The following is a 13,090-nucleotide window of genomic DNA, read 5'->3' on the forward strand; positions in this document are numbered from 1 at the left end:
AACAACCTAAGAGAACTGCTCAGATTGTCACCCAGGTCATTTATATCGATCAGGAACAGCAGAGGTCCCAGAACGCTTCCTTGGGGAACACCTGATGTCACTTCAGTTTCACTCGATGATTTGCCGTCTATTACTACGAACTGCGACCTTCCTGACAGGAAATCATGAATCCAGTCGCACAACTGAGACGATACCCCATAGGCCCACAGCTTGATTAGAAGTCGCTTGTGAGGAACGGTGTCAATAGCTTTCCAGAAATCTAGAAATATGGAATCAACTTGAGATCCCCTGTCGATAGCCGCCATTACTCCGTGCGAATAAAGAGCTAGCTGCGTTGCTCAAGAACGATGTTTTCTGAAACCATGCTGATTACGTATCAATAGATCGTTCCCTTCGAGGTGATTCATAATGTTTGAATACAGTATATGCTCCAAAACCCTGCTGCAAACCGCCGTCAATGATATAGGTCTGTAGGTCGATGGATTACTCCTACTACCCTTCTTAAACACTGGTGCGACCCGCGCAATTTTCCAGTCTGTAGGTACAGATCTATCGGTGAGCAAGGGGTTGTATATGATTGCTAAGTAGGGAGCTATTGTATCAGCGTATCTGAAAGTAACCTAATCGGTATACAATCTGGATCTGAAGACTTGCCCCATATCAAGTGATTTGAGTTGCTTCGCAACCCCTAAGGTATCTACTTCTAAGAAACTCATGCTAGCAGCTGTTCGTGTTTCAAATTCTGGATTATTCCATTCGTCTTCCCTGGTGAAGGAATTTCGGAAAACTGTGTTCAATAACTCCGCTTTAGCGGCACAGTCGTCGGTAACAGTACCATCGGCACTGCGCAGCGAAGGTATTGACTGTGTCTTGCCGCTTGTGTTCTATACATACGACCAGAATTTCTTCGGATTTTGTACCAAATTTCGAGACAATGTTTCGTTGTGGAACCTATTAAAGGCATCTCGCATTGAAGTTCGTGCCAAATTTCGCGCGTCTGTAAATTTTAGCCAATCTTCGGTATTTCCCGTTCTTCTGAACTTCGCATGCTTTTTCCGTTGCCTCTGCAACAGCGTTCGGACCTGTTTTGTGTACCATGGGGGATCAGTTCCATCTCTTACCAATTTGAGGTATGAATCTCTCAATTGCTGTTGCTACTATATCTTTAGCGTTAGTATGGGCAACAAAACAATTCAGACCATGTGTATATGGGAGAAAATTTACAATTGTCACAGACCATAAGCCACTAACTTGGATTTTCAGTGTGAAAGACCCATCATCGCGTTTATTAAAATTGAGGTTAAAACTAGAAGAGTATTCATACGAAGTTATATATAAACCAGGGCGACTGAACGCCAATACAGATGCATTAAGCAGACTGAGACAAAGTGACGAAGAGGCACAGGCGAAGGAAAACCAAGAGCTAATAAGAATGATGACAGAGACTAATGAGTTAGAGGAAGAGGCGGCAGAGCTAAGCAAGGAACAGAAAGCCGAAATTTTGAAGGAGGTACATGATAATCCACTAGGCGGACACCAAGGTATTCACCGAACTCTAGAACGTTTAAAGAAACACGGTTCATGGAAAGGAATGAAAGGTGATGTCGAGCAATACATTAGAACATGTGATAAATGTCAGCGAAATAAGTTTACGCATAGTAAGATAAAGATGCCATTAGTTGTTGCAGACACGGCAGAAACTGTGTTTGAGAAGTGTTATATGGACGTAGTTGGTCCTTTAGACGTAACAACAGGAGGTAATAGATATATTTTAACATTTCAGGATGATTTGAGTATGTTCACGGTAGCTATTCCAGTGGAGAGGCAAGACACAGATACAATAGCTGAGAAATTCGTTGAAGAAATTATATTACGATATGGAATCCATCAGTATTGTTAACAGACCAAGGATCAAACTTTCTGAGTGAAGCGTTTAAGAGATTATGTAAAATATTGGGAATCAAAAAGATCCAGACCACTGCTTTTCACCCCCAGACGAATGGAGCGTTAGAAAGGACGCATCGAACGCCAGTGGAATATTTAAGGCACTTTATAAACGAGGACCACAGAAATTGGGATAAGTGGGTTCCTTACAGTACGTTTGTTTTTAATACTACCCCTCACAGCAGCACTGGGTATACTCCATTCGAGTTACTGTTTGGGAGAATTGTGAATGTACCAGGAATCTTACAGAGAGAGACAGCCACAATAGGGTACAATTATGGCGATTATGTAGACCAGTTCAAAACAAGAATACAGCAAGCACATAGCATAGCACGAGAGAAAATAAAAGAGGCGAAATTAACCAACAAGGCTTACTGTTGTGTACATAGTTCCACGTAGTCAGCGCGTACACAACTTTCCCACTAGAGCGCGCCCCGCTAAGCACAACAGCGCAGGCGCAGCGCTCTTCCGTCTCCGCACTACGAGATGGCGCTGCCTTAGAGACGGACCAAATTCTGCCTCCGCCGATCCGCGTGTTAATGTGTAACGCAGCCAATGGGATTGCTGCTAACGTAGAACCTTTTCTCCTCTTGGATCACACTCGCCCAGTGATACCTGAGCGCTCGAGGTATTATAACGAGTGTACAGACCTCCGATTAATCAGTCTGCATTAGGCTGCATCAGTCTGCACTTGTCTGTACCAGTCTATAGTCAAGTTTCAGTCTGCGCCTAATAAGAGTATCATATTCCTGTACATAGCCATGAAGAGAAATGTATAGACACTTTGTCAAGTATCAGAGATATGTGAGAATAAGATTAACGTACCAAGACCAAAGGAACTTCAGATTGTCAATTGTAAACAGCATCCAGAATTAAGTTACGTAATGTCTATGTTTTTATTATTTTAATAAATGTGTGTGAAAATTAATCAAGTTCTGTTTAAAGTTGGTCACCGTCAATCTGCTACTCTAAGCGTGCAAGTGGCATTTCTATCATCTGACCTAACGGCAGAAGATAAACACGCCACGATAAGACCACGAGACATATTGCTGACACTCGCCTACTTCGTTAGAGCGACAAGTCAAGTAATCTAATGGTGTGTGTACCGAAGGTCTTACAGTCCTCACACCACACTTACTATGACAAGACAGAGAATTCCCGAAACTTTAAGATAGGCGACAGAGTGCTGGTACATGACGAGACCATAAGACGCGGGAGATCGAAGAAACTAGATTCCCAATTTAGAGGTCCCTATGAAGCAGTGGAAGTAGATTTGCCTAATGTAGTATTGAAAACGCATAGAAAGCAACAATTATAAGCACATGCTAAAAGGCTGAAGCCATATTGTTAGGCTATAAAATTTCGGTCACAGACCCAGCACGGTGCCCAGACCAGTGATGTTTTGGATTTGGATTGCCACCTGCGTGGGGTGGTCATACTGTTTTCAAGCGCCTGTAGAAGCGGACAATGTCGTGGAATTTCACCCGATAAAGGCGTCTCCAGGTCTGTACTACCACCATGAAGGAGAAGTAGAAATTACTAGTACAACGTGGAAACTGGTAACATATGTTAACCTTAAAACACTGGATGAGAAATTCTATGCTGCTGCAAGGATGGTAACAATGACGGTGCAAGAATGTAGGGAAAAGCTAGCGCGTTTAAACAGAACAGAGTGTAACGTATTAAGTAATGGAGTCGAACAGAGTGTAGAAAGGTTACGAGAAACAAAATCACTTATACATCAACTAACTAGGCCCAGAAGGCGGCAGAAAAGAGGTATTTTTAACTTTGTAGGAGAAATCAGTAAAATATTGTTCGGCACTTTGGACGAGGTGGATGCTGCATATTATAAAACGCATATCGATCGGATGGAAGCAAGATCTGAGCAGTTATCGAAGTTGTCAAAAGACCAAGTGGCTGCAGTCAGAGCCACGCTGACTGCTCTAAATAGAACGGTAGAATCCATGATTTCGAATGAGCAATTGCTCCAGAACGGAATCGCCAAGCTGGAACAATTTATCACCTATTCATTGAAAACAACTGATCATGGTTTGAAACGGATGTGAGCATTCATGACGATCAATGAGTAGCTCCTACAGTTGCAAGGCTTCTTTAATGAGATAGGTGCGCAATATGAACAATTAGTAAGTGCCATAGTTCATGCACCTCATATTGTGAATCCAGTGCAGATTGTTCCGAATTTAAGATTAATGCAAGACGACTTAAGAGACGTAAGATTTCTCATCCCCCTAGTAGAAGAATATGGGTATATACTTTTAAAAGTTATGGATTTTGATGTATTTGTAACCAAGGAAATATTAGGTTATGTGATTAATATACCTGTAATTGAAAATAAGAAATTTAATGTATATAAGATGTTATCACTACCAGTGGAAGTAACGGCTGGCACAGGACAGTTTACTTACACAGAGCTGGAAAAAGAATATTTACTTTTAGATAGTTCTAAAAAGTTGTATGCTAAGGTATCCTATGGGCATTTAGAATGTAAGGAAATAGATAAGAATAGGAAAATATGTAAACAGACGTTACGCCTAATATTAGTGTATGACCAAGAGGACTGTGAGGTTACTACAAGATTTACAGATCGCAACTAATTGTGTTAAGAAAATGATTTCCTTGGAACGAAGTTTATGGACTTGCTTAAGTACCAATGAATGGTTGTATATAGCACCTAAGGAGGAAGACATGACGATTTTATGCAGTTCACATCCGTCACAGGACGTAAAACTTCTTGGGAGAGGAATAATAAAATTCGAAAAGAATTGTAAAGGATATGGGACACACATAAATATCCAATCAGACAAAGTGATTCAAAGCAATTATACTAGTAAAGATATTATACCTAACGTAGATATTAATTTGTTGTGAGGAAAACGAAAATTAATGGATTTGGAAATAAGATTCGATTTACCTTTGAAGCACGTCACTTCTAATCTAGATTTAAGAGTAGCAGGTAAGAGACTGGACGAGATTAGTAAACTCATAGACAACGAACAAATTGAATTAGAGAGGGAGAAAAGAGTCCAAACATATTCAATTACTACGTACATCAGTATAAGTTTAATTATCATAGTCGCTGTATTTCTGTGTTGTGCGAAGTGTAATTGTTGTAAATATTTATACAAGAAGTTGTTTGATGAGAAGAGAGGAGGAAACTGTTGTTGCTCGATTTGTGTAAGAACAACTGTAGTTAATGCAACTGAAACATCTAGACTACCTGTAAGATCAGGAGACAGAGACGAAGAAATAGTAATTTATGAAAGGCATCCACGAGATGCGGACGACAGAGTATTTATAAAGAATAGACGATAGAACATTGCAAGAAGTCATTTTCTTTCAGGGTAATATAAGGACAATTTTTGTAATACTGTGATGTAAAGTTGTTTCTCTTTCAGAAAAAAAAGAATTGTAATAATTTGATGTATTAACGGCACTTTGAGTAGTGCGCATTAATGTACTTTTGGGGGGAGGTGTCAGGTGCCCAGAGAATTTAATTAACAAAATGACATAGCTATTCATAATGTAAAGATTCAGCCAGTATTTCTTAGTGGACGCCACGCAGTGAAACCCGAAGTTCCGCAGACACGGAAGGGAAAGTGTCACACAGTACAAATAGCCTGAGCTAGTAAACACGTAGAGCAGAGATTCCCAAAGGGAATCCTAGGGGTCGACATAAACGAAATCTGATTTTGGGGATCGGTGAGGTCTAAAAATCGACCCCTATTAAATTAACATAAGTTCTTATTTAAAACTTTCAAGATAGGTAGGTACTGTATTGTTTATGTTGTGTTATGTGTACTAAGAATGATTAATATTTTTGTAGGAAATAGCATTGTTGCAGTAATGTAAAGTCTCAAGTTCGTACAAGATGAAAAACTCGGCAAGTCTGTGTGGACAAGTTTGGCCATGGGGGTCTGAGGTAACAGTTCATTTTGGAAAAGGGGTCACTTGTCCAAAATCGTTGGGGGATCCCTGACGTAGAGGATACGAACAGCGTGTCTCTCGGACCTTGGATGGCGAGAAGGAACTTTCTGCCCCAGGACTCTGCCGGACATATCGAAACCAAAATAAGTCCACAGCGACGAAATGTCCGGGAAGACCGAAAAATAAGTTAGAGAAACCTGTGTCCGAGCGGGGCAGATCATCAAAATGGATATTTAAGGGCATCCACGAGCAGCAAGAAGCAGAGTCGTCGCAGAAGTTGAAGAGGGCACAAGCAGACGAGACCCGGCAGCATCGAGAAGGTAGCAGCTCATACTGACGAGTCTATAGGAACTGCGACTACGAGAAGACGGTGATGCTCTGGTGGAAGCAACTACATCTGTCAGTTAAGTAGAAGTTTTGCATTGGAATAGTTTTGAACAGGGACAGTTTGTCTCTGTCTCAAGTAGCCTCTACAGTTAGTTTCAGCAATAGAAGGAACAAGCCACTGGCTGGTGCTTGTCTCCCAGGACAAGAGTCCATTAAGTAAACGAAGAGTGAATTCAAAGGTGGTAGTTGTCGTGAGTAGTCGTTTCCGACATAGAGTGAGAAGTGGAGATTCTGGCTGAATCTATAGAAGTGTACAGAGTAACGGGAAGGGTCTGACACCTCACATGTCCTTTGTGATATTAGTTCAATAAATTGCGTTAAAGGAGAAATCTCACCTTACTGTTTTGACAGTTCAGTGCTGCCAATTCCCCCCTTGTACCCGCTACCTATTGAAAGTACTGTCTAATGTATCTACACCTCCTACACGCCCATAGACAGTCAAGGAGATTAGTTGGTTGGTTGTGTTGGGGAAGGAGACCAGACGGCGAGGTCATCGGTCTCATCGGATTAGGGAAGGATGGGGAAGGAAGTCGGCCGTGCCCTTTGAATGGAACCATCCCGGCATTTGCCTGGAGAGATTTAGGGAAATCATGGAAAACCTAAATCAGGATGGCCGGACGCGGGAGTCCAGGAGATTCTACTCCCTCTCACCTCCGTAATAAAGGCCAGTTAAAGGGAACCACAAACCCATAATTGTTGTCGATGTCCCGATTGCGCCACACAGGCTTGACCAACTCTACATTGGTATCCGGGGCCTGTGCCAGGACGCGACAGTTCATTGACCCAGCTTGCTTGTTGAAACAGTTTTCCCCAACCTTGGATTATAACTGTGAGAGCCCAGTTACCTTAACTTTAAAATGGTGTAATGTCGAAAATTAGTGTGTGTGTGTGTGTGTGTGTGTGTGTGTGTGTGTGTGTGTGTGTGTGTGTGTGTGTGTGTGTGTGTATAGAGAGAGAGAGAGAGAGAGAGAGAGAGAGAGAGAGAGAGAGAGAGAGAGAGATGGTGTAGTAGGATAAGATGGGGACACTTATTGTTTTAAACAAGTGCCATGCCAGGAGCATCTCTCCTGCACCACCCCACAACACCGCTGCAGACCCTGTGCGTGCTGTAGGCCACCACCACTGCATAGGGCAGGGTTGATGGGATAATGTGCTGTAGGGAGCCACATGTTGAGACACTATGTGTATTGACTAAATGAATCAACAACAGCTGCCACTGCTGCACCACACATCCATTCAGTGACTGACAGTGCCTTGCACATGGTTGCTTGTGTGCAATCACCCCCACATAGCTGTAGACCATAGGCAGCGAGTCGCAAAGTTGGAATCAAAGACCTCGCTCACCATAAGTTACAAAACTGCAGGAAATTCAAAAATCTAGGATGGTAACTCCTATTTGCACCATTATTGCACTGTTTGTGATGGTGCTACAGTCACTCCGAAAACTCCTGTGACTTCACAGCCTGTGTGACTTAAGTTGAAATGCAAGAAATCTGAAAATGCAAGAAGCGCATTCACACAGTTTAGGCCAAATTGGTGGGGAATTCAAAACTGTTCTATGCTTCAAGCTGTGTCAGTTGTGCAATGGCTCACATAGAACAATGTTATTTCAAGTGTCCTGGAGGGATATTCAGAAATCACAGATGGACATTTATCCTCTTGTAAGAACTCGTTTGATGGCTTGGGAGCTGAAACGTTCAGGCTGTAGGTCTTTAAAATTCACAATCGAAAACATAATGTGTGGAATGGGTAGCAGCTATTAAACAATCAAATCCTGTCAATAGCCAGCTCCCATTTTATCATAAATGTGTTAAGTTAAATGTACAAGGCATGTATCCAGCACATCTGAGAGCTAAACTTGTTTATGCGAAGTAACAAGTTAATCCATGACAGATAAGAGATTGCAGGGCAAAGTGCAGTTGGAGTGGAATATCCAAACTCAATTGAGGATACAGTGTGACAATACTCTTTACTTGCTATAACAGAACAGTATTGCACATTGGTAAAAAGGTAGACATCTGGATTACAACAGCCAGGGCTTAGCTCGTAAAAATTAAAAAAAATACAGTGCATGAAAACTTGAGTTCAGAATATATGTACTAGTTCAAAACATGTTAGTTATTATTAAAAGGCACTTTAAATGCAAATTGGGGTATCACAAGCAGAATGATATTTGAAAACAAATTTCGAATTTAATACAGTAATAATAGTTTCATGAATCATAAGCAAAATAAACCTCAAAGATTCAACTAACCTCCAAAAAAGGGAACTTTAAGCAAGACACAATTTCAAAAAAATTATTCCCGTCCAGATGGGCCCAATAGAATCAGAGCTCATTACTCTTTTAACTTAAAATAGAATGACATAAAAACTGTACTTTCAAGAGCAAGTGCTTTCATAACAACACACAAATACTCAGTTATGGTGCCATTCCACTACGGCACCTTTCAGAGAGCATGGCCCATCTGGCTGCACTAGACACTGACAACACCTGTCACGGCTCAGACAAATAAGTCCCACTCTACAACATAAAAAAACAATAAATTCATGGCCAAGAGTGATGGCATTTGCCGAGCCACCAAGCTTTTGGAAGCATCAATATAACTCAATATGAACTTTCCATGTATTCAACCAGTGAAGGCAAAAAAGTTCTTTTAAAAAAAAATCAAAACAATGACAGCAGTTGAAGTTCATATGGAGAACATAATTCTATCTTTAAACTGCCACACAGGAAAGTGAAAATTAATTAAATCACCACTTTGTCTTTCTCAGATAACTACAACTAAAGCAGGCAGCAAATCAGTGTTTAATTACGTAAGAAAATTCACAAAAGTACTAGACAATTGAATACCAGACTACCTTAAGCAACACCAATATGCTGTGAAATGAAGCAGACTGCTTGGAATCTTAAAGTAATTTACGTTTAATGGCAGAATTACTGGTAGTTAGAATTTGGGTACTGGCTTCACACAAGAACACCTTAAATAGTACGTGCCTTCGACGATGGTTACTGCGGTGTGCTTACTGTAAGACCTTCGGTACACACACCATCAGATTATTTGACTTATCGCTCTAACGAAGTAGGCGAGTGTTAGCAATATGTCTCGTGGTCTTATCGTGGCGTGTTTATCTTCTGCTGTTAGGTCAGACGATAGAAATGCCACTTACACGCTTAGAGTAGCAGATTGACGGTGACCAACTTTAAACAGAACTTGATTAATTTTCACGCACATTTATTAAAATAATAAAAAGCATAGAAATTACTTAACTAGGTTCTGGATGCTGTTTACAATTGACAATCTGAAGTTCCTTTGGTATTGGTACGTTAATCTTATTCTCACATATCTCTGATACCTGACAAAGTGTCTATACATTTCTCTTCATGGCTATGTACAGGAACATGATGATCTTATTAGGCGCAGACTGAAAGTTGACTATAGACTGGTACAGACAAACGCAGACTGATGCAAACTAATGCAGAGTGAGTAACACTCGTTATAATACCTCGCGCATTCAGGTATCACTGCTCGAATGTGATCCGGGAGGAGAAAAGGTTCTACGTTAGCAGCAATCTCATTGGCTGCGTTACATATTAATACGCAGATCGGCGGAAGCAGGATTTGGTCCGTCTCTAAGACAGTGCCATCTCGTAGTTCGGAGACAGACGAGCACTGCGCCTGCGCTGTTGTGCTTAGCGGGGCGCGCTCAATTGGGAAAGTTGTGTACGCGCTGACTACGCGTAACTATGTACACAACAGTTACCAAACCACTTCAAAGGCACAACTATTAACACTGGTCTCAACAGACACAACCTACCACTTTGAGCATACGCATCACTATAGAAAAGACGGAATTTGGACACTACAGAATCAGAACGGTAAGGCAGTGCAATCATAACACAGCAACATTTAAAACAAAACATGGGCTGCCAACAAGTTAATAGTCTGGGGCACAGTACGTACAGCAGCAACCAGCTCACCAGCAAGAAAGAATGCAGCCAGCTGCAGCACCAGCGGGAAGGCCGAAGATATGCCACAGGGCAGGACACTGCTTGTGGACTGCAAGGGGTTCCACTGCATACAATACCAACCCCACGTCCGCGAGTCCGAGGAGGCCTTGCACCACGCAGCCCCATTAAGCTGTGCCATCCCTCTGTGTTTTGTTGAGCCATCAGTAATCCCGATTGGCGTTTCAAGGTGGTTCGTGGTAGCATTACAAACCAAGCGACACCTCTGAGAAGCAGTATCCAAGATGTAACCTTTTTTTTTGGATCCAGACATAATTCTACACCTACATCTATGCAACCCACTGCTAAGCGCGTGGCAGTGGGTATGTCCTATTGTACCAGTTGCAAAGGCATTTTTTCCCATTCTATTCACGTATGGACTGTGGGAAAAAATGACTGTTTAAATACCTCTGCGCATACTGTAATTAGTCTAACTTTGTCCACACGATCCACATGTGAGCGATACGTAGGGGACTGTACTATATTCCTAGAGTCATCACTAATCCGGTTCTTGAAACTTTGTAGGCAGGCTTTCTCGGGCTAGTATTTTTGTATCTTCAACATCTCAATGACACTCTCCCTCACGTCAAACAAACCTGTGACCATTCTTGCAGCTCATCTCTGTATACCTTCTGTGTCCTCTGTTTAATAGGGGTTTCACACACTTGAGCAACATTCCAGGATGGGTTAGGCGCTTCAGTCTGGAACCGCGTGACCACTAGGGTTGCAGGTTCGAATCCTGCCTCGGGCATGGGTGTGTGTGATGTCCTTAGGTTAGTTAGGTTTAAGTAGTTCTAAGCTCCAGGGGACTGATGACCTCTGATGTTGAGTCCCATAGTGCTCAGACCCTTTTTGAGGATGGGTTAGTTAAGTCATTTGAAGGTTGATTGCATTTCCCCAGTATTTCAGCAACTAATCCCAACTCTGAAAATTGCCCTCCACTACCCATGACTGGAACTATGTGATCGTTCCATGTCATATCCCTTCAAAGTGTAACAACCAGGTATTTGTGCGACTTGGCTGATTGCAGTTGCAGTCATAGGATACTTCGTTTTTTCGTTTTGTAAAGGGCGCAACTTTATGTCTCTGAACATTTAAAGCAAGTTACTAATATGTGCACCATCTTGAAATTTCAGTAACACCCCAGTAATATTTACACAGCTTCTTTCAGCCAGTACTTCACAGCAGATAATTAAATCTGCAAAAATCTCAGGCTACTATTAATATTGTTTGTAACATACATAACATGAACTGCAAGGGTCTCAACACACTTCCTGGGATCCACAAGAATTCACACAGACATCTGTTGATGACTCTCCATCCAAACAAAAGCTCCTCAATCCAAATTTCATTTAACCCCCAGTTACTATTGTGCGGTCATTTTTGGCCCCAGTACCAACATTATCTTATTTATCTATGGAATGATGACACTCTTATGGCAAAGATTGTATATATTCTCTTAGAAGTCAATTGTCTTCAAGGAAAGGTGTAATTGCAAGTCTTGACTTTGTTTCTTACAGAGTAATTGGATTTTGAGGGCACTGAAGACCCCGGGCCAGTTCTTACGTGCACATTACTTCTGAATATTCCATTGTGTTTTCTGAGTTGCGTGTGTAATCTAAAAATGAGTAGTGAATCTATTCGCATTGACGGACATGTTATGACGGCTGAAGAGGTTATGGACTATGTAGATAACATAGAAAATGAAACTTCAGATGAAGAACGAAGCCAGGAATATGATTCCCATGTAAGTGATTGTGAAAGTGAACAAAGTGCTCACAATACAGACACGACAATTTCTGGTTTGGATATCTCAGAATAAGAAATCTCTGAAAAGGATTCTGGTAGTCACTGCTATGGGAAAACAGGTTCAAATGGTCGTGAACCCCCCCCCCCCCCCTCCCCCAGTAGTAATATAACGATAAAATCTAATATTATTGTTGAATTTCCGGGATTGATTGGATCTGCTCAGCAATCAGCTTATGTTGATCATGTATCTCTAGAAGAAATGGGAGCTTTTTTCGGACTGATTTATCTTGCAGGTGCTTGTAAATCTAATCATGAGAATGCAGACTCGCTTTTTGCTACGGAGCTAACAGGAAGACCAATATTTAGAGCAACAATGTCCCACGAACGATTTCTTTTTCTTCTGTCTGTTATCAGATTTGATAACCGAGCACCAAGGGAAGAGAGAAAACAATCAGGTGACAAGTTGGCAGCTATTTCAGAATTGTTTAACTAGTTTGTAACCAACTCCGTAGCAAATTATAGCTGCACACAGTTTGCAAAAGTTGATGAACTGCTAGTAGGTTTTCGTGGACGCTGTTCTTTTAGAGTGTATCTACAAGACAAACCCCAAAAATATGGGTTAAAAATTATGTGTTCGTGTTGTGCAAAATCCCACTATCTGCTAAATGCTTTTATTTATTCAGGGAAGGCGACAACGAAGAAAATCCATCAAAACTAAGCATCCCAACACAATCTGTTCTGAAGTTGGTTCAACCTATTGCTAAGACAAACAGAAACGTAAGTGGAGATAACTGGTTCCCCTCTGTAGAACTGGCTAATGAATTACAAGAGATTGGGCTGACATACGTCAGAAACGTGAAATTCCGGCAGAATTCTTGCTCAATAAATCATGTGAAGTGGGACATAGAAAAGTTGGTTTCACAAAGGGTTTAACAATATGCTCCCATGTCCCCAATAAAAGTAAATCAATATTCATGCTATCATCGATGCATCATGACAAGCGCATTGATCAGCAGAGTGGTGAATCTGATATTATTCTATTTTACAATTCTACAAAAG

Source organism: Schistocerca americana, chromosome 11, assembly GCF_021461395.2.
Source record: "Schistocerca americana isolate TAMUIC-IGC-003095 chromosome 11, iqSchAmer2.1, whole genome shotgun sequence".
NCBI lineage: Eukaryota > Metazoa > Arthropoda > Insecta > Orthoptera > Acrididae > Schistocerca > Schistocerca americana.